Below are 23,340 nucleotides of genomic sequence, written 5' to 3'. Positions count from 1 at the left end.
TCTTGCATTATTTGGCAAGCAACCGAAACAAGTTCCTCTTTTCTGTATGGACCAACGAATCACTGTACGTAATTTTTTTTATCCGACCAAACTCTATTGAATAGGAAGACTTTGGCACAGCATACCAAGTCTTGGTACCCTTCTCTAGTTCATATTATGTATGCAGATGCCTAGTTGTCATGCTTTGTTGTTTAGCTAGGCAACTTGCACACAAGTTGGTCTTGTTTGTACGTATATCTACTAATTGTTCTGAATAAAGTAGAAAGACTTCATACAAGATGAGAAGTCTTGATATACGAATCCATTTTTTTTACATTTTTTTATATTTTACGTCCCATTCAACAAAACTGAAATCAACTTTTGTGTGGCGTTCTTGCCCAATTACCATTTTATATTCTGAAACTGCCTAGCAACTTCATATAGTATATTTCAACTTGTATCCCGAGTTCTCCCGAGTCCTCCCGAGTCGCCCCCGTGCGGCGGCTGGGAGGCCCCAAATCCCGTCCCCCCGACTCCCCCTCTCGTCCTCCTCGTCCCTCGCTGCCGCCCGAGGGCGCGGCCAGGCAAAGCCTTGCCGTCGCCGGCGGCGGCGGGGACTAGGTGCCCTCCCGCTCGTGAGGAGCTGGCGCGGGCCGGCGCCCCCGGGCCGGAGCGTGGCGTGCGTCTGGACGTCACGACGGGGGATTTGCGGACGCTCCGGCAATCCCATTCCCCATGGCAGGCGGTTTCAAGATCTGGGGCGCCACGGTCGCCAGGGACGCCGGCGGCGTGACCAGATCGGCGGCGGCGCAGCCGGATCTGGGCTCAGGCGTGAGCTTGGTCTTCGGGTCACGGTCGGCGCGATGGCGAGTGCGACACGTTGGCAGCTGGACGGATCTGCGGGATTCCATCTGTGTCTGGCCCTTGACAACCCGGGCAACTCTGGGGGAAACCCTAGATCTCCATGGGATCGAGCGATGGCGATGCTCTTGCGCCGTAGTCCCTCTTCAGGGCATCGTTTTGGAGTTTGCTACGGTCGAAGGAACCAGTGAGGCCAGCGGCGTACGCCCGGTGACGCAACTGCCGATGAAAATCGCGCCGACTACGGTCATGGCGGACGATGGCGGCGTCTTTGACGTCGTTTCCTTGTCGAGGCATCGTTGTTGCAGTTGGCGTCATCAGGCTCGGGATGCTCCGGGGGAAACCCTAGATCTGGGTCTCCCGGATCGGACGATGATGGCGTTCTTAGTAGCGCTTTCCCTCATGGGGGCATCGTTTTGGAGCAAGTGATGGCTGGAGGAGACAAGAGGAGGAGCGGTGCTTCATCACACACATTGATGGTGTCGGATCTCGATGGCATGGCGCTCTGGAGATTAGGCGTCTGATGTGGGATGATGGACTCGCGCAGGAGGTCGACGCTGTCTAGCGTCGTGGTGGCATCGGCTGCAGCTAGACCGGGCAACGTTCATGCAACAGTACAGCTCTGGAGATAGATTGGTGGCAGGTGGCTGTGGCGGCCTCATACCTGGCAGGCATCCTGGTTGAGGAGCACGCCGGACTGGTGGGTGCCCATACCCGGCAGGCGTCCTGGTTGGGACCTCAGGTCTTACATGTTAGGTTTGGCTGCGAGGTCTGTTTGGTATTAGGCCCAGACTATCAGCATCCCTTCATCAATTGGATAGGAGTAACGACACTTTTGTTGCCTAGACGGTGGCTTCAGTCTTACTATTGTATGACTTTGTAAGGTCTTGTGTAAATAATTAATAAAGTGGCTGCATGCATCGTCCAGATGCAGAGGCCGGGGGTCCTCCTCCATTTCTAAAAAAAAAATACCGAGAAGACAAACCAACAAGTGGACGAACTATTAGACAATTGGATTTTAATTCAAGCCCAAGAATTGCATCACTTACAGTACGTACTACAATTATCTTATTCATTATGCGTGGCATATGTTAGTTATACACTCCTCTCGTGAAAAGCATCTAATTATAAACTTTCTGTAATGGGTCATCGTCAAGTCTTATCCTTTCATCCATTGGTGGAGAGATCCAAAGTCCAAACCACTCTATTTACAAAATTTTGCGCTACTGCAAAGTAGGAGAATACCGTGTCAAGGATAAACTGGTGGAGTACAGCACACATCAAGACCTTAACATTTATTGTCTAGAACTAATGTATGATATTTTTTGTCGGATTATCATTTTTTTTCTACAAGTCATATTTTCCCAAGGATAACATAAAGAAGAATAATGAGCAATGTGTTCGCTGCCTTCATTCACTGAACATACAAATACGTATACAACAGGGAGTGCCCTACATGCAGGGCAAGATAGTTAGGAGCGACGTGCTAGGGATCGCCCTGAAGACTAGGACTAACCAGTACAGAGAGCTAGTAACCTTACAAGATGTACAAACGTGACACTTCAACACATAAGCAATGTAGGAGATGTTCTAAAGGAAAATAGAGTGGTTGTATTGTACTACCAGAATCGACCAGTTTGCCGACTGCCCAGATCTGGCTGGACTTGATGACTGGAACAGATTAAAGATGTGGGCACAAGGGGCATTACAAAATTTGCTTTCCAAGTTCTTTTTTCATTTTATTACTAATCTGTTCATGCCATGGCGTGCATGCATTTTAGCATATACTCAAAATGTTCCTGCGCGGAAGAATGATTGCTCACTTATCCTGGAATTAACGTTAACAATTAGTTAATATAACCCCTACACGTCACGCAACATGGATCCAGAGACCTAGCCAGCAAAACATTTATGCCTAGCACAAACCAGTAGCTAGCGCCGCACCTCAAATCTTATTTCTAGCTCCACCGACAGCCTGTAGTCATGCAAGGGCTTCTCAAAAGGAAAAAAAATAGCTAGCAAGAGAGGGCGAGAGTCCACCGCGCGAGCATGGCGCAGTTGGACATGGACAAGACCGTGAAGGGCAGGCTGAGGAACGTCAAGCATGAGCTGATCAGCATGCACGCTTTCCTTGGAGATGTCTTCGGCATTGCCACCGGACCAGCTTACATCATATTCTAACCAGGCAAACCTCTTTTCCATTAGTTTATCAACAGAACTAACTAGTTCGTACATGCAGCAAAAAGGGATGGAAAAGAGAGTAAGGTGTTGGGGCACTAGTAGGGAAGCCACTGCAGGTACTAGCTAGCAGAAGCTAAATGATTACAACCAAGAGTAGCCACGCAAAACAACCAGCTCGAACATCACATGGAGACAACTATGCAGTTCATCCTCGACAGAATCCGGGTGGCGCTAGATGAATGGAAGGGGCGCCTCACAACCGCGGCAGCGAGAAGGGTTTTGGTTAGGTGTGTTAGAACTGACAGCCTGGGCCAGCATCTCTTTGGGCCGGATTCCATGACTGTATAGGGAAAAGAGACCCGGTGTAACTACTGCCTAGGCCTTCCTCCTTGTTCGTTGTGCCGGATTCAGCTCGCAGCAGCATGCAGAGCATAGAGATCAGTGAGGAGGTGCATGGGGGTCAGCGGGAGTGTGGCAGGGGGATCAGCGCATCCCCATTGTTCCCTACGCCGGCAACGATGCGAGGAAGTGGGAGTATTCATAACATCCATTTCACATCGATAAATTAATAATGCACGAGATAAAAAAGGGTAGCAAGGTTGATTGGATTTGGATTTAAACAACGATGATAACAGGATTTGTTGAATCACAAGATAGACGACAGTTACAAATTGTCATAGACTCATAGGTTACATGAATGCATACACAATGTTGGATCAATCCCATTGTTGAGTAGAGAGATCCCAAATAGGCACACGCCACGCAGCGCACGCATGGTGACCTATATCATTTGGTTAATAATAACAATGAAATAGCTTCCATTGTACATACCATGTAAGGCTTCACTGCACGAGGGCTGCCCTGTGAGCATCTTTACCTATCTTTGTTGGGACTCAAACCACAACATATGAGTCACGCAAGCCTGATAATTTGGACAACACAATTTGGATAGTTGGACGATCACCGCGGTTTGTTTTCACACAATGGAGCCCGATCAACAGTGCTCCTTTTATTTGGTCATCAAACTTTCCCCTCAAATGTTGGTCGGCTGCATCAAGAATTGCATTCTTCTTCTCATATTCCCGGACCATCTCGATGAGGCTGTTTTTTGTGTCTCTGTCAATCGGGATCAGTTTTGGCTTCACACCACATACAACCTCAAGCAACAACACACCGAAGCTGTAGACATCTGATTCCCTAATAACCTTGCCGTTTTCCTCAAATGAAGGGTCCATGTAGGCTGGTGTTCCAATGATGTTCCCAGTCGAGCGTGAGGTTACGGCATGGGTGAGTTGCGTCACCAGGCCGAAGTCACATAGTTTAGCATTGAAGTCCTTGTCCAGCATCACATTACCTGGCTTGATGTCTCTATGCAGGACGGTTTTCACGCATTTATTATGGAGGTAATCAAGACCCAGGCTATTCCAACCAGTATGTTGTACCTGAAACACGGTCAGTGCATTCCATGTCAGTTAAGTAATTTGAAGTTTATAAACCCAGGATTTCTTTTGATGAATGGGAAAAATGTAATATGAAGGTTATGTTTGTGTTTAACTACCTTTGGCGCCAATCTAGAACTAAACCTGAACCCGAAGACACACTAGCACCACCGCCGTAAAGCCGATCCTCAAGGTTGCGATCCTCCACTAGTTCATAGACAAGCAAGAGACTGCTCCTGTTGTCGCACCAACCCACAAGACGTATAATATTGAGATGGTTCAACGGTTTCATAATATCAACCTCATTCTTAAAGGCAGCCCTTGATTCATCTGACACAACATTTAAATTCTTTTTTATAGCCACTTCCACTTCTTCATCTTGCAGCATCACTGCCCCTTTATAGACAACTCCAAAGGCACCCTGTCCAAGCTTTCGTCCGTCAGCGAATTCGCGTGTTGCAGACGCCAATTCCCGGTAAGTGAACTCTCGAATATGCCCTATTAGAACAAAATAGTATAATTATATATAACATACATGGCAGAGTGCCAACTTATTATAATGTGGACATTTTTCTCTAAAAACTTGATCAAAGTTTGCAAAATTGGACTACTGAATAAATTTATAGGCACTATATTATGGAACGAAGAGAGTATAATTCACCAAAAGGATCACATGAACCTCTTCTGCACTGACTCCGTAACTTTAGCACCTTCCAAATCAGAGCTGCTAAACAAGCCAACATAATCAGACCAACTACAGATCCCACCACGCCAATAGTCAGAGAACCTGCATAAGGGAGAGTTATGAGGACATCTACCACAAATAAGGTAGAGACGACTTCATACAGAGTTTGCTCTTAAGAAAATTGAGTCGTTTGTCAAGATTTCCCCCATTCCAAAATACAAGGTGTATTATTGTAAAGTCACACCTTCTACGGTTGAGAAAATTTTAGGAAAAAAATCAACAACTTGAATACCAAATAAATGAAATTCGAAAATATATTTGACGATCGATCTAATTATACTAATTTGGCATTGTAGAAATTGATGATTTTTCTATAAATTTAGTCCATCATAGAAAATTTGACTTTTGAAAAGAAAATAACCGGATGGAGTATCCGGTTATTTTTTATTTCCAATAGGCGGTTTTTCAAAATACAAGAAATATTACATTCAGATAAAAAATGGTAGAGTAATATTCTTTTGGCTGCCGCTCTGCTGCCATTCTTTTACTAATTACTAAAAACACTCTACTCCCTCTATTTCGAAATAGCATGTGTACCAGGGTAAAGCCCATACGTTATTATGGAAAGTAATTTTAGTTGTGTTATTTTAAAAAAGTTACATATAAAATATGTATTTTTACGCATAGAGTTACAAAGTTTAAATATTGTTGAAGTGGATAAACAAATTGAACTTTTAAATTTTGGTAACATTGGATTTGTAGAACAGTTATGGCAATCTCAATGGTTACATCAATTAGGAAGTTATAAAGTGAATTTTGTAACGTGTTAAACTAACAATTATTGTGCTTTTCATTCCTTTCTAACATGACTTTGCACAGATAGACATCATTTAACCAATGAGTATGTCTTTTCACCAAGGGACGTGTCTATTCACGAAGAAACATGTTTTCTGCAAGGGACGTGTCTTTCCATGAAAAGACACCTTTTCATTAAGGGTCGTATCATTTTACAAAAGAACATGATTGTTCGCAACTCGCAAGCCTAACTGCCAAGATCCAATGTAGTACTTATATAATTCTCAGTATAATCCAACGAGTATTCTTTTTATGGTGACGTGGCTTAATGTGAATGCTGCATTAATTACAAGTCAATTTTAAAATAAAAATAGATATACGAGTAGAACTTGCATACCTATGCCGATGCCGCTGGACTGGGTAGCTGATCTGGCCGCTTGATCTACGGACTGCGGCATAGGCGGACCACCGAACGGCACAACCACGAAGCTGGTGTTGCTATACCTAAGAGCACAGTTATGGCTTTTACGCTTGCCTTCTATTTTCATGGTCCACCAGTCCGACTCCGTGGCATTGGCCGAGAGAACGTCTAGGCATTGCTTGCACTGGTCCGGCGGCAGGTCCCATGTGCACTGCACCAACGTGTATGGATCTGTCGAGGTTGCCGCGAATCGCTGCAGAGAGGTCACTGCGTTCGCCGTCGCCTCCTTCAAGCTTTTCACCACGGCGTCACTGTATGACATATCCCCACTAACGCTTGCACCTTGGAACTTGTAGATTTGGCCTGCATGGGCGGAAGTAGTTTTGCATAACTATGGTTATTACGGAAATCCAGATTTTACACTATCTGCACAGAGCCACGGAAAACCAACTAATGAGAGGAAATACAAAAAGACTCTGAGGCACCCGCGACCCCGCTCCCCCGCTCCCTAGGGTTTCCCCGCCGCCGCCGCCGGCTCCCCCGCGCGGAGCCGCCGCTGCGGCGGCCGGAGCGCGCCAGCCCCCTCCTCCCCCCGTTCCCCTTCTCCTCCCCCCACCCCTCCTCCACGCCCCCGTACCCCCACGCCGCCTCCCCGAGCGAGGCGGCCGGGGGCCCTTCCTCCGCGCGCCTCCAGCCCCTCCTCGCGCCCATCCCTCCTCCCGCCGCCGTCAGCCTACGTCGCCGGCCCTCGGCCGCGTGATGCTGGCGGCGGTGGGCTTGCCCTTCCCCGCACGCGGTCCTCCCCTGCTCGGGCGGTGATGGCCGGCGGCGGTGCGCCTCGGCCGGTGGCGGTTCGGCGTCCTGGTGTGGAGGCCGGCGGTGCTCGCCGTGGTGGTGCCGCCTCTTGGCGGCGGGGTGGTCCGGTGGTGCTGGCCGGCCGGGGGCGCGTCCCCGGCCCAGATCTGGGCCCGTAGGGTCCCTTCTGGGTCCTTGCGGTTCGGCTCCGGCGCGACCGCGACGCTCTCTGTATGGGGAGGCAGGGGAGCGCCTTGGACTGGGACAGCGACGCCGACGGCGTACCAGCTGCTGCGCGGAGGCGGGAGCTGTCTGGGCCTTTGAGGGCCCGGCCGGGCCTGTGGGGCTACGGGACCGGTAGGCTCCTGCCATGGCGTCCGGTCGGCTACCGTTGTGGACGGTGGAGGTGGGGCCCTTCCGTATGCCGACGGTGCTGTTGCCCTAGTCCCGGCTCCTCTTCTCCGTTGTGCAGACCATCTTCGCGGTGCCGTGGTGAGACAGCGTGGGAAGCTTCGTGTCCGTGTTGGCGCAGGGTGGTGGTCGGTATGGTGGCGTGCTCCGGAGTTCCTGAGGTAGAGGCTGGGATCGGGAGAAATCTCTGTTGGCTTGGCCGACACCGATGAGGTGGCGCCTGAGGGTGCCGCCGGACCTTCCTGGAGGGCGTCGGGGCTACCCTCCCTCTCTCCTCGCCGTGTACCGGGAGAAACCCTTGGCAGCAGCGTCGTCATCGTCGCGTCCCTTCTTGAAGGTGTTGTTGGGTACCGACACTTCGGAGTCTCGGAGCTTGGTGGGCGATCTCCGGTGGACGCAGCGGTCACGAGGCTTCGTCGTTTTTGTCGATCCGCCGTTATCGGCATTTGTTTCTTTTCTCTTTTCTCTTTCCTTTCTTTTGAGCGTGTTTGTGCTGCTTCCGCCCCAGCCCCTATCGTCGGTTGTATCGATTGGTTGCTTTGTAATACAAAGCGGGGGGAAACCCTTTTTCTTCAAAACCAACTAAAGAGGAATTCTTAAATCTACCGGTGTCGTTATGTACCGGTGAAGCATCTGTCACTTATTGCGTGCATTATGATTCATGATAACTTTATAGGTAAAATTTGAGAAAACTTTTCCTAGGCAATACAGAAGGTTGAAGAGAGGAATGCAATTGCTATCGCCAAGCTTCATTTTAATTGTTATGGTAATTTCAAGAATTTTACTATTTTAAAAAATTGATGTTAATTATTTCACTATTTCAAAAAGTGAATCTGAATTTCTCAAAAAGTTACTTCACTAATTTTACTCATTTCAAAAACCAACTTCATTCATGTAAAAGACTGATTTTACTAAATTCATCAAAACTGATTTCAGTCATTTGCAAAAAAGTGATTTCACTCATTTCGAAAAACATATTTCACTCATTTAGAAATACTAATTTCACTCATTTCAGTAGCAGATTTCAGTCATTTAAAAAACTGATTTCACTCATTTCGAAAATGACTTCACCCTTATTAAAAACCGTTTTAACTCATTTAAAAAATTGATATCACTTATTTCAATTCAAGAAACAGATTGCACTGATGATTTCACTCATTAAAAAACAATTTCACTCATTTCATTTCAAAAAGCTACTCACGATTTCACTCCTTTCAATTTCAAAACCTCGATTTTACACACTCAAGTAAGTAGATTCACAAATATGGTACTTCAATTTTATTTATATTCACAAATATTAATTTCACACACTGATGTAAGCAGCTTCGCAAAAAAAGGGAGTTTCACACATTGAAATATATGAGTGAAATTGTGAGTTGACACATTAAAATTTAAATGTGTTTAAAATGTATTAAAGATTGGTCTTGTCCTAAAGATCCTGTGCGATGAGTTCAAATATATAAAAATAATATATCTTCTTTAAAATTTGGGTTCTAATAATTTGAATGATTTAAATTAGCAAAGGTGGAGTAAAGGGATGAATTTGTTGGACGTGGGAGAAGAGAGAGTGGATGTGTACTATTGGTGTCATGCATGCGTGTGAAGGAGAGAGATGATGGGGGAGCCTGCACTAATTTGAGGGATGAGTTGGGATACAAGCATATACATCTCGGCTGTATAAGGAATCAAGGTGCATGAGTCTCAGGGCATGTGCGGTGGATTTGTCACCGCTACCTACTGGCACCATTAGAAACTTCTTTGTGCAACTCGTATGCGTGCATATATTCATAGGGGCAAGTATATGTGTCTGTACTGTATGTAAGCATCTCCGTTTGTACTATGTTAAAAAAAAGATCAAACATCTGGTCACAGCGAAAGCAGTACCTATTTCAGCTGTTCCAAAGAAATTGGTGTCAGAGTAGCGAACAAGGCACGGGTCGAACCAGGCGAGCACAGTAATGCTCCCAGGGCAGAGGTTCGACAGACCATTAGCGTTGCTGTTAGCAGTGGCCGCGAGGCAGTCGCCGCAGTCAGAGCGCGAGTAGTCAGCGGAGCACATTGCGAGGCCATAAACGGTGTCTGTGCCCTTGCCAACTGTGCCGTTGAAGAAGCCGCCATTCCTGGAGACGGCGTTCTCCGGGAGCGCAGCAAGGAATTGGTTCAGGTTGGCAGCGTACGCACTGGTGGAGGTGTAGTTCCTGGACGTTGAACAGTCTATGGCTTGAGGCAGGTGTGAGCTCAAGGCTGCATCGGAGGTTGTGTGTAATGCAGCCAGCAGATAGAAGCAAAGGATCAAGAGTGGAGGTCGTTGGAGTGCCATGGCTCTGTAAGCTAGCTAACTTGTTGCTTGGTTTGCTGCTGTGGAGAGAGAAGGCAGATGCATGGGTTTATATACAAGATACACGGGTCGATGAAGACCCGTTCTACAAGGCCACCTAACTCCATGTTCATTAATTAGTTTTTACGGAGACGACTTGACTTGACGACTATACATATAAGTGGAGTCTAAACCTATGAGGTGTGCTTCTTATATGAGTAAATAATCAAACATCTTTCAGACAAACCTTTGCTGTTGTTGAGAAACGTCATGCTGTGTCATGCTGATGCATGAGGCAGCGGCGGTGAGGTGTTCATGGAAGATGGCTTTGGTGTTTAGACATCCCCAAAACATCAACCACAACCAAAAATCTTGATCTTATTTTGTGCTCGGCTGCGCCAAATCAGGTTGGCGTGATTGGTATCAACATCTTGCATGCACGAGGAGGTCGTAGCAAGCCTTGGAGGAGTAACCCACGCCATGGTAGAGAGATCTTTGATCCAGCGCGCCATTTTTTGGGGGTAAACAGAGATCCCTCTCCGACTTGCATTACTAGAAACCACATTGTTTTTTACAACTAGTAGGGACCAACAAACAAGGAAAATGAAACCAAACTACGATGAATGATCAAAGGACACAAAATGGGAGTACTTCCCCTAGTACCCAAACTCCATCAAACCCTGGGAGTAAACATGGCAGATCTCCGGGGAATGATTAACTAAAGCAATATAATCTTATTTTACGAGACGGAGAGAGTACTTACTAGAAGGATAGTTTCAAGAGTGTTCAGACAGGACCAAAAGTAAAAAAATCAGCAGCAGCGTAAGTCTTCAAAGCAGCGCATGTCTCGAGGGTTGGGACTAACAGAATCATGGCTCGTCATTTAGCTGAAAGTCCTGCAACATCAAAGACAAAGCGTGCAATTCACTTGAGGGGACCCTGAGCTCACACCTGGCTCACGCCATGGACTGTTCGCATCTAATCTTTCCTTTTGTTCAATTTTTTTATGGAAGCTGGTTGTGAAGGATACTCTAATAGAGTTCAGAAGTAGCTAAGTTGCTCCAACATAGCTGGTTATATTATATACCCCCGACCACTCTCAAAATAGAATATGTTACTTCTTTTGGTAGGAAAAATATTGGCCAATACCTGCGCTATTAGTATATAATTGTTTGACAATAAAGCCAACTGTCATGATGTTCTCAAGGCAGTTACATTCGTAAAAAAGTACTTGCTTGAGTTATAATTTCATGCCACATAAATGAGATATTAATCGAGCAATTGCTGGTCAAACCCTTTTTGCTAATGTTATAAAATATGCCCTATATTTATAAGATAGTGAGTATAGCTAAATCAATTTATATATTTAACAACTACGTACTCAGACAACCGATACCCCTTTTTCGAAAAGGAGGTTAAACCATGCATGCATCGGTTAATGCACACAACACTATGTTCCTGCATAGTTATATCAAGAAAAATATTGGTATCTAAAACTTCAGTTAAAAAATAGAATATGAAAATGGAAATAAGCGCTACTGAGTACGGAGATAGGATGATCAACAAATACAACTTCTAGCCAAGTATTCACATCTGCTAGTAAATGATGACCCATACATTTGACTTGCATTATTTCATAGGCAACCAAGCAGATCCTCTTTTCTGTATGGACTAACTGTAGACTTTCTTTTACCAGAGATCAATTTGCTAATTTGAGACGACTATGTAGAGTAGGAAGACTTTAGCGTGGCATATCAAGCCTTGGTACCCCTTGTTTAGTTCATATAGTGTCATGCTTTGTTGTTTAGCTAGGCAACTAACACGCAAGTTGGTCCCAATTGTACGTATATGTACTAGTGGTTCTAAATAAAGTAGGAAGACTTAATACAAGATAAGAAGTCTTGATACTCGAACCCAATTTTTCAAGGTCAGGAATTGCATCACTTATAGTACTACAGTTGTCTTATTCACTATGCGTGCAATATGTTAATTAGACACTCCTCATGAAAAGAACCTAAATATAAACTTTCTGTGCATGGTTATCGCTATGTCTTACCCTTTCATCCATTGGTGGAGAGACATCCAAGTCTAAACCACTCTCAGAAAATTTCATTTTATTGCAAAGTAGGTGAACACCAAGTGAAGGATAAACCGGCGGATTACAGCAAATCATGACCCGAACTTTTATTGTAGATAACTCATATATGACTTTTTTTTGTCACATCATCATCTTTATTCTACATGCCATATATTTTCAACGATAATGCCACCAATTTTGGGGATGTTCTAAAGGCAAATAGAGTGGTTAGGATCCCATGTACTGGATGACCAGCATAGGTTTAAGATGTTCGAAAAGATCCAGTGTGGAAGGATGATGGCGCTTATCTTTGAATTAATATTAGGTAGCATGCATGAACCTTAACTAATTGGACGCTACACCTACACGGCATGTCTTGATAACCCACAAGTATAGGGGATCTATCATAGTCCTTTCGATAAGTAAGAGTGTCGAACCCAACGAGGAGCAGAAGAAAATGATAAGCGGTTTTCAGCAAGGTATTCTCTGCAAGCACTGAAATTATCGGTAACAGATAGTTTTGTGATAAGATAAATTGTAACGGGTAGCAAGTAACAAGTGTAAATAAAGTGCAGCAAGATGGCCCAATCCTTTTTGTAGCAAAGGACAAGCCTGGAAAATTTCTTATATGAAGGAAAACGCTCCCGATCGAGGACACATGAGAATTATCGCCAAGCTAGTTTTCATCACGTTCATATGATTCGCGTTCGGTACTTTGATAATTTGATGTGTGGGTGGACCGGTGCTTGGGTGCTGTCCTTACTTGGACAAGCATCCCACTTATGATTAACTCCTATTGCAAGCATCCGCAACTACAAAAGAAGTATTAAGGTAAACCTAACCATAGCATGAAACATATGGATCCAAATCAGCCCCTTACGAAGCAACGCATAAACTAGGGTTTAAACTTCTGTCACTCTAGCAAATCTACTTATTACTTCCCAATGCCTTCCTCTAGGCCCAAATAATGGTGAAGTGTCATGCAGTCGACGTTCACATAACACCACTAGAGGAGAGACAACATACATCTCATCAAAATATCGAACGAATACCAAATTCACATGACTACTAATAGCAAGACTTCTCCCATATCCTCAGGAACAAACGTAACTACTCACAAAGCATATTTATGTTCATAATCAGAGGGGTATTAATATGCATAATGGATCTGAACATATGATCTTCCACCAAATAAACCAACTAGCATCAACTACAAGGAGTAATCAACACTTCTAGCAACCCGCAGGTACCAATCTGAGGCTTTGGGACAAAGATTGGATACAAGAGATGTACTAGGCTTTGAGAGGAGATGGTGCTGGTGAAGATATCGATGGAGATTGGCTCCCTCCCGATGAGAGGAGCGTTGGTGATGACGATGGAGATGATTTCCCCCTCCCGGAGGGAAGTTTCCTCGACAGAACAGCTCCGCCAGAGCCCTAGATTGGTTCCGCCAAGGTTCCGCCTCGTGGCGGCGGAGTTTCGTCCCGTAAGCTTGCTTATGTTTTTTTCTCGGACGAAAGACTTCATATAGCAGAAGATGGGCACCGGAGGGCCACCAGGGGGCCCACGCGCCAGGGGGGCGCGCCCAGGGGGTAGGGCGCGCCCCCACCCTCGTGGCCAGGGTGTGGGCCCCCTCTGGTATTTTCTTCGCTCGGTATTTTTTATTATTTCCAAAAATAACTTCCGTGGAGTTTCAGGACTTTTGGAGTTGTGCAGAATAGGTCTCTAATATTTGCTCCTTTTCCAGCCCAGAATTCCAGCTGCCGGCATTCTCCCTCTTTATGTAAACCTTGTAAAATAAGAGAGAATAGGCATAAGTATTATGATATAATGCGTAATAACAGCCCATAATGCAATAAATATCAATATAAAAGCATGATGCAAAATGGACGTATCAGCATGCAACATAGATCCAGAGACCTGGCCAACAAAACATTTATACCTAACACAATCTAGCGGCATCGCACCTCAAATCTTATTTCTAGCCCCACCAGAAGAATACAGGCATACAACCTTTCGCTACGTAGAAAGAGCTTATAAAAGGAATAAATTAGCCATCAAGAGAAGGGGAGGGTCCATCACGCAAGCATGCCGTTTGGAAGGTCGACGATCCGGCGCTTGACACCGTCATGCATGTTGAGTTTGTGTGGATGTTATGCACGGATTAGGTAGGATACGGTTAATGCAGAAGTCAGACATGTTGTATTCTTGCACTAGTAGAAAACAGGGCTTTGGTTCGGGCAGGGCAAGCCCATTAGTCCCGGTTCAGTCACGAACCGGGACCCATGGGGGCATTCGTCCCGGTTCGTTAGCCCAGGGGGCCGGCCGGGGCCTCATGGGCATTGGTCCCGGTTCGTGGGGACCCATTTGTCCCAGTTCTAGGCATGAACCGAGACCAATGTGCCTCGCTCCTAGCCCACAACCATTGGGCCCGGTTCCAGCCACGAATCAGGACAAATGAGTTGCCTATATATACCCATCGCCACGGCAGAGCACTCCACAGTGCTCTGTTTTTTCTGGCCGGTGAGGGGAGGGCATTTGGGTGCTCTAGCTCACCTCCTATGCACATGAGGTGTTTGATGAAATGTCTGAGCCACACTAGTTAATCTTTCTCCTCTCGAAACTCGACCTCCGAGCTCCATTTTCCCCGAGATTTGTCTAGGTTTAGCGGTCCGTCATGTCCCGTCCCCGTCTTCACCACCGTTGATCGCCCGCGCGGATCTCGTCACCGGCACCACCGTGGTGAGCCTCTTGTTATTATCTTCTCTCTGAAAGAAAAAAGTTCTTACTTCAGATAGATAGTTGTCAAATTTTCTTAATTTTATTATTCCTTGTTATTATATAGTGCGATGGTTTTGGTATCCGCCCCCGTCGGCCCTCGTCCTGTCTATGATTCGGATGTGGTGTATATTATCTTTTTATAACTATTTGGTTCATTTATTATTTATGACAATTATGCCGACCAATGTGACATAGATTTTATTTATCTAGGAGGTGGTTGAACCGGAAATTCCAACCGACCCTATTGTCGAGAGGTTAAATTTAGTTGAAGAAGAAAACAATTACTTGAAGGAAAAAATAAAAAAAATTGAGGAGGAGAAGATGATATTGGAGTTGCATGTTGCGGATGTCGTCGATGATCACAAGATCAAGATGGATGCAATGCGGCTGAAGATTAGAAATATTAGAAAATATGCCATTCATACCGAGGCTTGGTATCATTATGCAGTTGGATCAATTGTTACCTTGGTTGCGATTATGATCGCATTTGTTGTTGCATTGAAATGTTTTACATAATTTCAATGTATGGTTTAATTAGATGCTCTAGAGAGCTATATATTGTTCAATGAGAACTATGTATGTACTTTGGTTTGAATGTGATGATGAACTTCTATTAATTTGGTCACTTATCTACTTCGAAAGAGATTGTCCGTTTTGTACACGAAGTGCATCCAGTTTTTGCCGTAACCCTCTCTACTTTCTTGCACATGCTATCTGGGTGAAATGATGATACCATGCCAACTTTCAACCTTTTCAGAGTTCATTTGAAATGCTTTTCAATTTCAGGGTCTTATAGCTCAAAATAATCAGTAACTGCATGAAAAGAACAAATGAAGTCAGAAAGGATTGAAAATTGATGATGTGGCTTTGAATGGTGCATTTTGAACACAGAAAAACTCTGGAGTTCAAATAAGTTCAAAAAAATGAAATCCCTTTGTAATAGACGAGTTTCCGTATGAAACCCTGATACTTCGAAAGAGATTGTCCGTTTTGTACACGAAGCGCATCCAGTTTTTTCCGTAACCCTCTCTACTTTCTTGCACACGCTATGTGGGTGAAATGATGATACCATGCCAACTTAACCTTTTCAGAGTTCATTTGAAATGCTTTTGAATTTCAGGGTCTTATAGCTCAAAATAATAATCAGTAAATGCATGAAAAATAACAAATGAAGTCATAAAGGGTTGAAAATTGATGATGTGGCTTTGAATGGTGCATTTTGAACACAGAAAAACTCTGGAGTTCAAATAAGTTGAAAAAAATGAAATCCCTTTGTAACAGACGAGTTTCCGTATGAAACCCTGATACTTCGAAAGAGATTGTCCGTTTTGTACACGAAGCGCATCCAGTTTTTGCCGTAACCCTCTCTACTTTCTTGCACATGCTATGTGGGTGAAATGATGATACCATGCCAACTTTCATCCTTTTCAGCGTTCATTTGAAATGCTTTTTAATTTCAGGGTCTTATAGCTCAAAATAATCAGTAAATGCATGAAAAATAACAAATGAAGTCAGAAAGGGTTGAAAATTGATGATGTGGCTTTGAATGGTGCATTTTGAACACAGAAAAACTCTGGAGTTCAAATAAGTTCAAAAAAATAAAATCCCTTTGTAACAGACGAGTTTCCGTATAAAACCCTGATACTTCGAAAGAGATTGTCCGTTTTGTACACGAAGTGCATCCAGTTTTTTCCGTAACCCTCTCTACTTTCTTGCACACGCTATGTGGGTGAAATGATGATACCATGCCAACTTAACCTTTTCAGAGTTCATTTGAAATGCTTTTCAATTTCAAGGTCTTATAGCTCAGAATAATTAGTAAATGCATGAAAAATAACAAATGAAGTCAGAAAGGGTTGAAAATTGATGATGTGGCTTTGAATGGTGCATTTTGAACACAGAAAAACTCTGGAGTTCAAATAAGTTCAAAAAAATGAAATCCCTTTGTAACAGACGAGTTTCCGTATGAAACCCTGATACTTCGAAAGAGATTGTCCGTTTTGTACACGAAGTGCATCCAGTTTTTGCCGTAACCCTCTCTACTTTCTTGCACATGCTATGTGGGTGAAATGATGATACCATGCCAACTTTCAACCTTTTCAGCGTTCATTTGAAATGCTTTTCAATTTCAGGGTCTTATAGCTCAAATAGCAAAAGGAATGAACTAAAAAGCTTTTATTAAAACTCTAATATTTTTTAAACTAAAATTATATAGAATTCATGCCACTGAATCTATCAAAGTATTTTCTGTTCAAACATGAAAACATAAAAAGTTTTAGCCGTAATCCCTTTATAAAACTCTAATAGCGAAAGGAATGAACTAAAAAGCTTTTATTAACCTCTAGTATTTTTTAAAGTAAAATTATATAAAATTCATGCCACTGAATCTATCAAAGTATTTTCTGTTCAAAACATGAAAAGCAGAAATAAACAAAATAAACTTTAATAAATAAGTAGAAACAAAATAAACTTTAATAAATAGATTAAATAAACTTTAATAAATAAGTAGAAACAAAATAAAATAAATTAAAATTTAATACAATAAATAAGTAGAAACAAAACAAAATAAACTTTAATAAAATAAAGAAGTAGAAACAAAATAAACTTTATAAAAGTAAAATAAATAAACTTTAATACAATAAATAAAAATAGCAACAGTAAGTTTTTTGTTGTAAGTAGAAAAAAAAAGCAAAAAAAGTACCACCTACTGGGCCACCACGGCCTGAATACGACTAGAAACCCAACCATGGGCCAGGATTCAGGCCCGCAGGAGGCCCAGTAGGCCCACAAGCACATCGTGACAAATTTCGCCCGCAAGCCTGCAGTTGAGAGGAGCTCGAGAGGGTTGGCGCAACAGCGCTTATAAACCACTCTCGAGCTCTCTCAGCTAGCGAGGTGGGACTAAAGTTTTGGCGGCGACGCGGGCAGCACAGGGCCTTTGGTCCCGGTTGGTGCCACAAACCGGGACTAAAGGGTTGCATTGGTACTGGTTCGTGGCACCAACCGGTACCAATGCCCCCCATTTAGTCCCGATTGGTGCCACCAACCGGAACCAAAGGCCGCCGCTTCCCGCCCTTTGGGCTGCCGAAAACTTACCTTTGGTCACGGTTGGTGGCACCAACCGGTACTAAAGGGTGCATTGGTACCGGTTGGTGCTACGAACCGGGACCAATGCCCTGGGTATATAAGCAGGACTTGTGAAAATTTTCACTTCTCATCTCGCAGTTGCCGCCCCGACGACGCCGACGACATCGACGCCGCCAGGCTGCCGCCCCCGTCCGCTGTCTCCGTCGTCGCCGTCGCCCCTGCCCCGGCCTCGCCGCACCCTGCACCAACCTCGACGCGCCCTGCCCCGACCTCGCCGTTGCGCACGCCGAGCGCCCTGCCCCGACCTCGGCGCCGCTCGCGTGCAGTGTGAGCCTGCGCCATTCCCTCTCCTCTCCCCGTCCCCCCCCCCCTCGCGCCCCAACGCCGCCGCGCGCCCGCCCCAACGCCGCCGCCCGCCCCGGCACCGTCGACGAAGCAGGCCCCTGTTCATATGCAAAAGTTTGGATTTTTGGTGATACTATTGTAGAATATGATGATGATATTGTAGAATATGCAAATGTTTGTATGTTCATATGCAAAGAATTTTTATTTTGTTCATAAAAATTTTGTTGTTTTTTTTGTTCATATAATTTTTATTGTAATTTTGTTCATAGGAATTTTTATTGTAATTTTGTTCATAGGATTTTTTTCTGTTGTAATTTTGTTCATAGAATTTTTATTGTTTTTTATGTTGTAATTTTGTTCATAAAGTTTTAGGATGAAAAAAAAGAAGAAGAAGAAATAAAACTTCTATGAAAAGAAGAAGAAGAAGAAATATAAAGGGAGGAGGAGAAGTTTCGTTTAGTTTTAGGATTATTTTAGTTGATGTTTAGTTTAGGAAGAAGGAAAAGAAAAAGATGAAGAAGAGGAGAAATAAATAAGAAGGGGGAAAAAGGAAAAAAAGAGGAGAGGAAGAAAGGAATAGAGCTATTTTTTCTTCTTCTCCTCTATTCCTTTCTTCTTCTCCTCTTTTTTTTCTTCTTTTTCTTCTTCTTCTTCCTTTTCTTATTTTTTATCGGGTATGTCGTTGTCGATATAACCCCCTCTCGACCGTGATAACTTATACCACGGGAGCACTCCCCGGCCCTCTCGCTCGACCAAAACTCTCGAGGACACCCAAACCCTAGAAAAAAACGATGTCAGTCTCGTACCCCCTCCCGCCGCGCCCCTACCCGACAAACTCTCTCGAGGCCACCCCAAATGTTTGCGAATAATATATGCATCTGTCATGTTTGAATAATAATTGCCATGTTGTAAATATTTGCAGAAACTATGGACCCCCGAGACGAAGCAACAGAAGCGGTGTTGGGGGACATAATCGCAGAAGGAAGTGATGTCGTCTTCTCGTTTCTCAATGACACCGATGGTCTGGAAGAACAGGGTGAAGAAGCAGACTACGGTGATCGAACAATGGAGGAGGAAGGACATGATCATGATGGCTCCGGTGACCCAATGCCGGCACAAGAAGGACACCGTTCTGACGGCTCCGGTGACCGAAACGAGTCCGGCCAGGTATATATATTAGTTAAGCCTGTGCTGACTAGCTAATTGATGCATTCATTGTTTTGGTATATGTACACATATTAATTAACTCTCGTCTTTCTTCTTTTTTCTAGTCCTCCGGATCGAGCACAACTTCAGTAAAGAGACGAGGCCCGAAGAAGAAGTTGCGCTCGGATGAAAGGTTTGAGATCATAGAAATCACGCGCGATGGCATGCCGATTGAACCCATCCGGACAAAGGAAGCATTTGCTGCTCAGTGCGGGGTTCTTGTTAGGGACAAGATCCCGATCAGCATCCACCAATGGTTAAAGCCGGCTAAAGAAGACCCTGAGGTGTCTTATGTCTCCGATATGCAGAAAGATGATCTTTGGACCGCGCTGAAGGAAAATTTCACCCTACCGCCAGAGGAGGATCCGGAGAAGCCATTTAAAGAGCAATTGATCAAGTCTCATGCTCTTAAGAAGATGGCAGAACTATTCAGGAGGTGGAAGAATGAGCTGAAAAAATTTGTCGACAAAGAAGAGACACCAGAATTCATCTGCCGGTATGAGAAGATCAGAGATCACTGGCCCGCATTTGTGGCCCACAAGACATCGGACAAGAGTAAGAAGACGTCAGTGAAAAACAAGAAGAATGTTGCGAAGAAGAAGCTTCACCATCGCACGGGGTCAGGTGGCTACCTCAAAGCCCAGCCACTGTGGGCCAAGGCTGAGAATGACCTACTTGATAAAGGGGTCGAACTAGAGACATTGAGGTGGCTAGACCGTTGCCGGACTTGGTTCTTCGGGGCTGGCGGAACCTTGGACCCTGTATCAGGGAAGTGCATTTGGACGGACGAGCAAATGAGAATACCAGTCACGAGGCTTCGGGAGTATATCGATGCAGCCCAGCAAGGGATGTTTGTTCCAAACAGAGAGAACGACGAGCTCACAATGGCCCTCGGGAATCCTGAGCACCCTGGACGGACACGAGGCACGCCAGGCTCCGTTTCATGGAAGGCTGGGTTTCTAGACGCAGGCGGTTACAAATGCCAGGAGAGGAGGAAGAAAGTGGAGCATAACCAACTGCAGGCGCTGCACGCAAGGGTACTAGCGATAGAGGAACGAGAAGCAAATCGCAGCAAACGACCTGCCGAAGCTTCCCCCGAAGCTACCCCGCCATCTCAGCGGAGAAGCAGCGTGGCTTCCACCGAGCTGCTTCAGCAGGAGCCTATCTTCACGGCTCCTGCTAGCTACCCCGTGGATGCTATAACAGAGTCTCAACATTGCCACCTTATGACGCAATGGATGAAATTCAAAGTCAAGGCGGCTGTTGGCTCTGTTTTACCTACTGAACCTGGTGCAACCTACCACTGCCGGCCGATTCCAGAAGGATATGCTAGGGTGATGGTGGATGAAATAATGGACGGATTTGAGGACCTCAAGCTTGACCACCCTACCGGTGAAGGGGAGACTCGCCTGGGTTCTTCTCTGAAGACTCCATGCCTATGGTGGAAGGAGCTCATCAACCTTCCGAACTGGACGCCTCCGCCTCCTCCTCCTCCTCCGGCGAGTCAGGGCACTCCGCCTCCTCCTCCGCCTCCTCCTCCGGCGAGTGATCAGGGCACTCAGCCTCCTTCTCCGGCGCGTGGCGGCACTCCGCCTCCTTCTCCGCCTGCAGCTGCGCGCCTGAGCAACCAGCCTCCTCCTTCTCCGCCTCGCTAGCAAGGGCGGAAGAGACCCGCCGCCGGTCCGGCTGCTCCGGAGCGTCGTAGTCCTTCTCCTCTGCCTCGTAAGCAAGCATGAAAGAAGACAGCTGCAGCCGCTCCATCTTCTCCGGTGTCTAGCAGTACAGCCAGAGGCGGGAGGCAATACAGATTCGGTCCTTCTCTGAAGACTCCGCCGAAGTTACCATACCAGAGGACCGTGGAGGAAAACACGAATATCGTGCGAGCTGAAGTGACCAAATTCTTTGAAGGGGTGAAAGCAAATAAACATCCACCTCCGGAGGTGAAAGCGAGGCGCACTCTGGATGCCCTGAAGAAACCACCAAAGTCTCCGCCGAAAGCCAACTATGACCGCATTATTGAAAAGTCATTTCTCGAAGCGAAGCGGTCGGGAAGTACTATCAGTGATCAAAGGTTAGCAGAACGACGAGCTGGGAAAAAAATTGCCCAGCTCGGCGAACAAGCGGACACATCGTGCCCCCCGCTCAAGGTGTCTAGCGACATCGTCGCTAATGATCCGAGGATGGTGCCCGATTATAGCAATCTTGGAGATTACCTGCTCGACGATGTACATTATGATTTCTTGGAGGTGGACGAACACAGATTTGAGTACGGGAAGCCTCTCATCAAAGATGAAAAATCTCTAACAACGATGATGCGAAGATTCCATGATTGGTATGTGAAAACCTACAGAGAGTCTGGGGGGACGAATACTTTGACGCTGAGAGTTAAAGAGGAGCATGACCTCGTTGGAATTGAACTGTTGAATGTTCCATTTGAGGAGTTCTTCCAGTTTTTCAATCAAAAGGCCCTTGATAAATTAAGGGTCACTTGCTACTATCTATAAGTACTACTTCTGTCATTAAGTCTCTATATATAGGCTAGCTCTTTCATTGCATGTATTTATAATTATCCTCACTATATTATGCAGATTGAAGATCGCCGAATTGAAGAAAAGACAAATAGGTGATATTGGGTTCATCAACACAAATCTCATAGATGCAACTGAGGTTAAATTTCATGCCAAAGATACCGAGGCCAACTTGCTACGATCATTGGTAATAAATGAAAACAAAGATATAATACTCTTTCCTTACAACTTCAAGGAGTGTTACTGTCTTGTGCATATTCGGTTTCCCTTATTAGTCCAGGTTATATAGTAATGTAATTGATGAGTTATGCATGCGTGCGCAGGTTCCACTATATTCTCCTAGAGATTAAGCTTGAGCAGGGACTAGTAACCATCTTAGACTCGAGACGAAAAGATCCTAAGGAGTATGCGGACATGACTGAAATGCTCGAGAAGTAAGTTAAATCGATCATTATCGCACCATATCAGCAAGTTTGTTTATTTCCTGATATCAAGTAATTGCTTTCTTTGCCTGGCAGGGTTTGGACAAAATTCATCAAAAAAGCTCCGGGACTGCCGAAGAAGCTGCAATTTAGACACCCGAAAGTAAGTACTACTAGCATGTTCCGCGCATCTCCTAGTGATTCAAGCGCTAGTTTCATCAATACCATTTATAGCATGCTTGCTTATCAGTTTGATTGACCTCTATTTCTTGTAAAGTGGTTGTGGCAGGAAGCCGGGAATAATTACTGTGGATACTACATTTGCGAGTCCATCCGCCACACGACCTGTGAGCGGGGTTACTCTGACGAACAATATGAAGTGCGTAAGCAATAATATTCACAATTTTATTTTATCGGCACTCATTTGTGTTGAGTTTCATTTATTCATATATATATGTATCGACCCCTTCTTTAAATTAGATCTTTCGGATGCGGGATGAACTCCTACCACCAGATCGTATGCGAGCAATTCAAGAGGAATTGGCGGCGTTCTTCCTTGACCACGTGATCACTAAAGACGGAGGATACCATGTGGACCTTGACTTCGTATATAATTAGGAGATTATATTGTAAGAGATAATTATATTGTATATATGTAGCCAGTAGTGTCGGATAGATAAACGAGAACTTGTTGTTCGACCAATCTCTCGGAGAAGAAGAGGTGGTCGATATCACTTCTCTCTGTCTGCATATGTTCATGACGATCTTCTGTTTCCTTCATTTGCTTACTAGCTAGCGTGTCGAGTCCTCTCTATACGTATAATAGGTAGCGTACGTCGACCAAGCACGGAGATAAGAGAGAACACTTCTCTCTATTAATTAGCTAAATAACACAATATATGAAACACCTAAATTAACCCGCCAAAACCCCGAAACCACCCCCTTTCAAAAAAAAACCTCAGCTCCTGCCAGCTGCTGACGCGTGGATGCCTATTGGTCCCGGTTTGTGT

General features: G+C 44.9%; 1 pseudogene; it reads right to left on the bottom strand.

The window, feature by feature from the left end:
* Window positions 1-3,838: 3,838 nt before the first annotated feature.
* Window positions 3,839-7,072, bottom strand: LOC141041439 (cysteine-rich receptor-like protein kinase 44; annotated as a pseudogene).
* Window positions 7,073-23,340: the final 16,268 nt, after the last annotated feature.

Source organism: Aegilops tauschii, chromosome 2 (genome assembly GCF_002575655.3).
Source record: "Aegilops tauschii subsp. strangulata cultivar AL8/78 chromosome 2, Aet v6.0, whole genome shotgun sequence".
Taxonomy (NCBI): domain Eukaryota; kingdom Viridiplantae; phylum Streptophyta; class Magnoliopsida; order Poales; family Poaceae; genus Aegilops; species Aegilops tauschii.
Note: the sequence above shows the minus strand (reverse complement) of the source record. Positions and strands in the feature narration are given on the sequence as shown.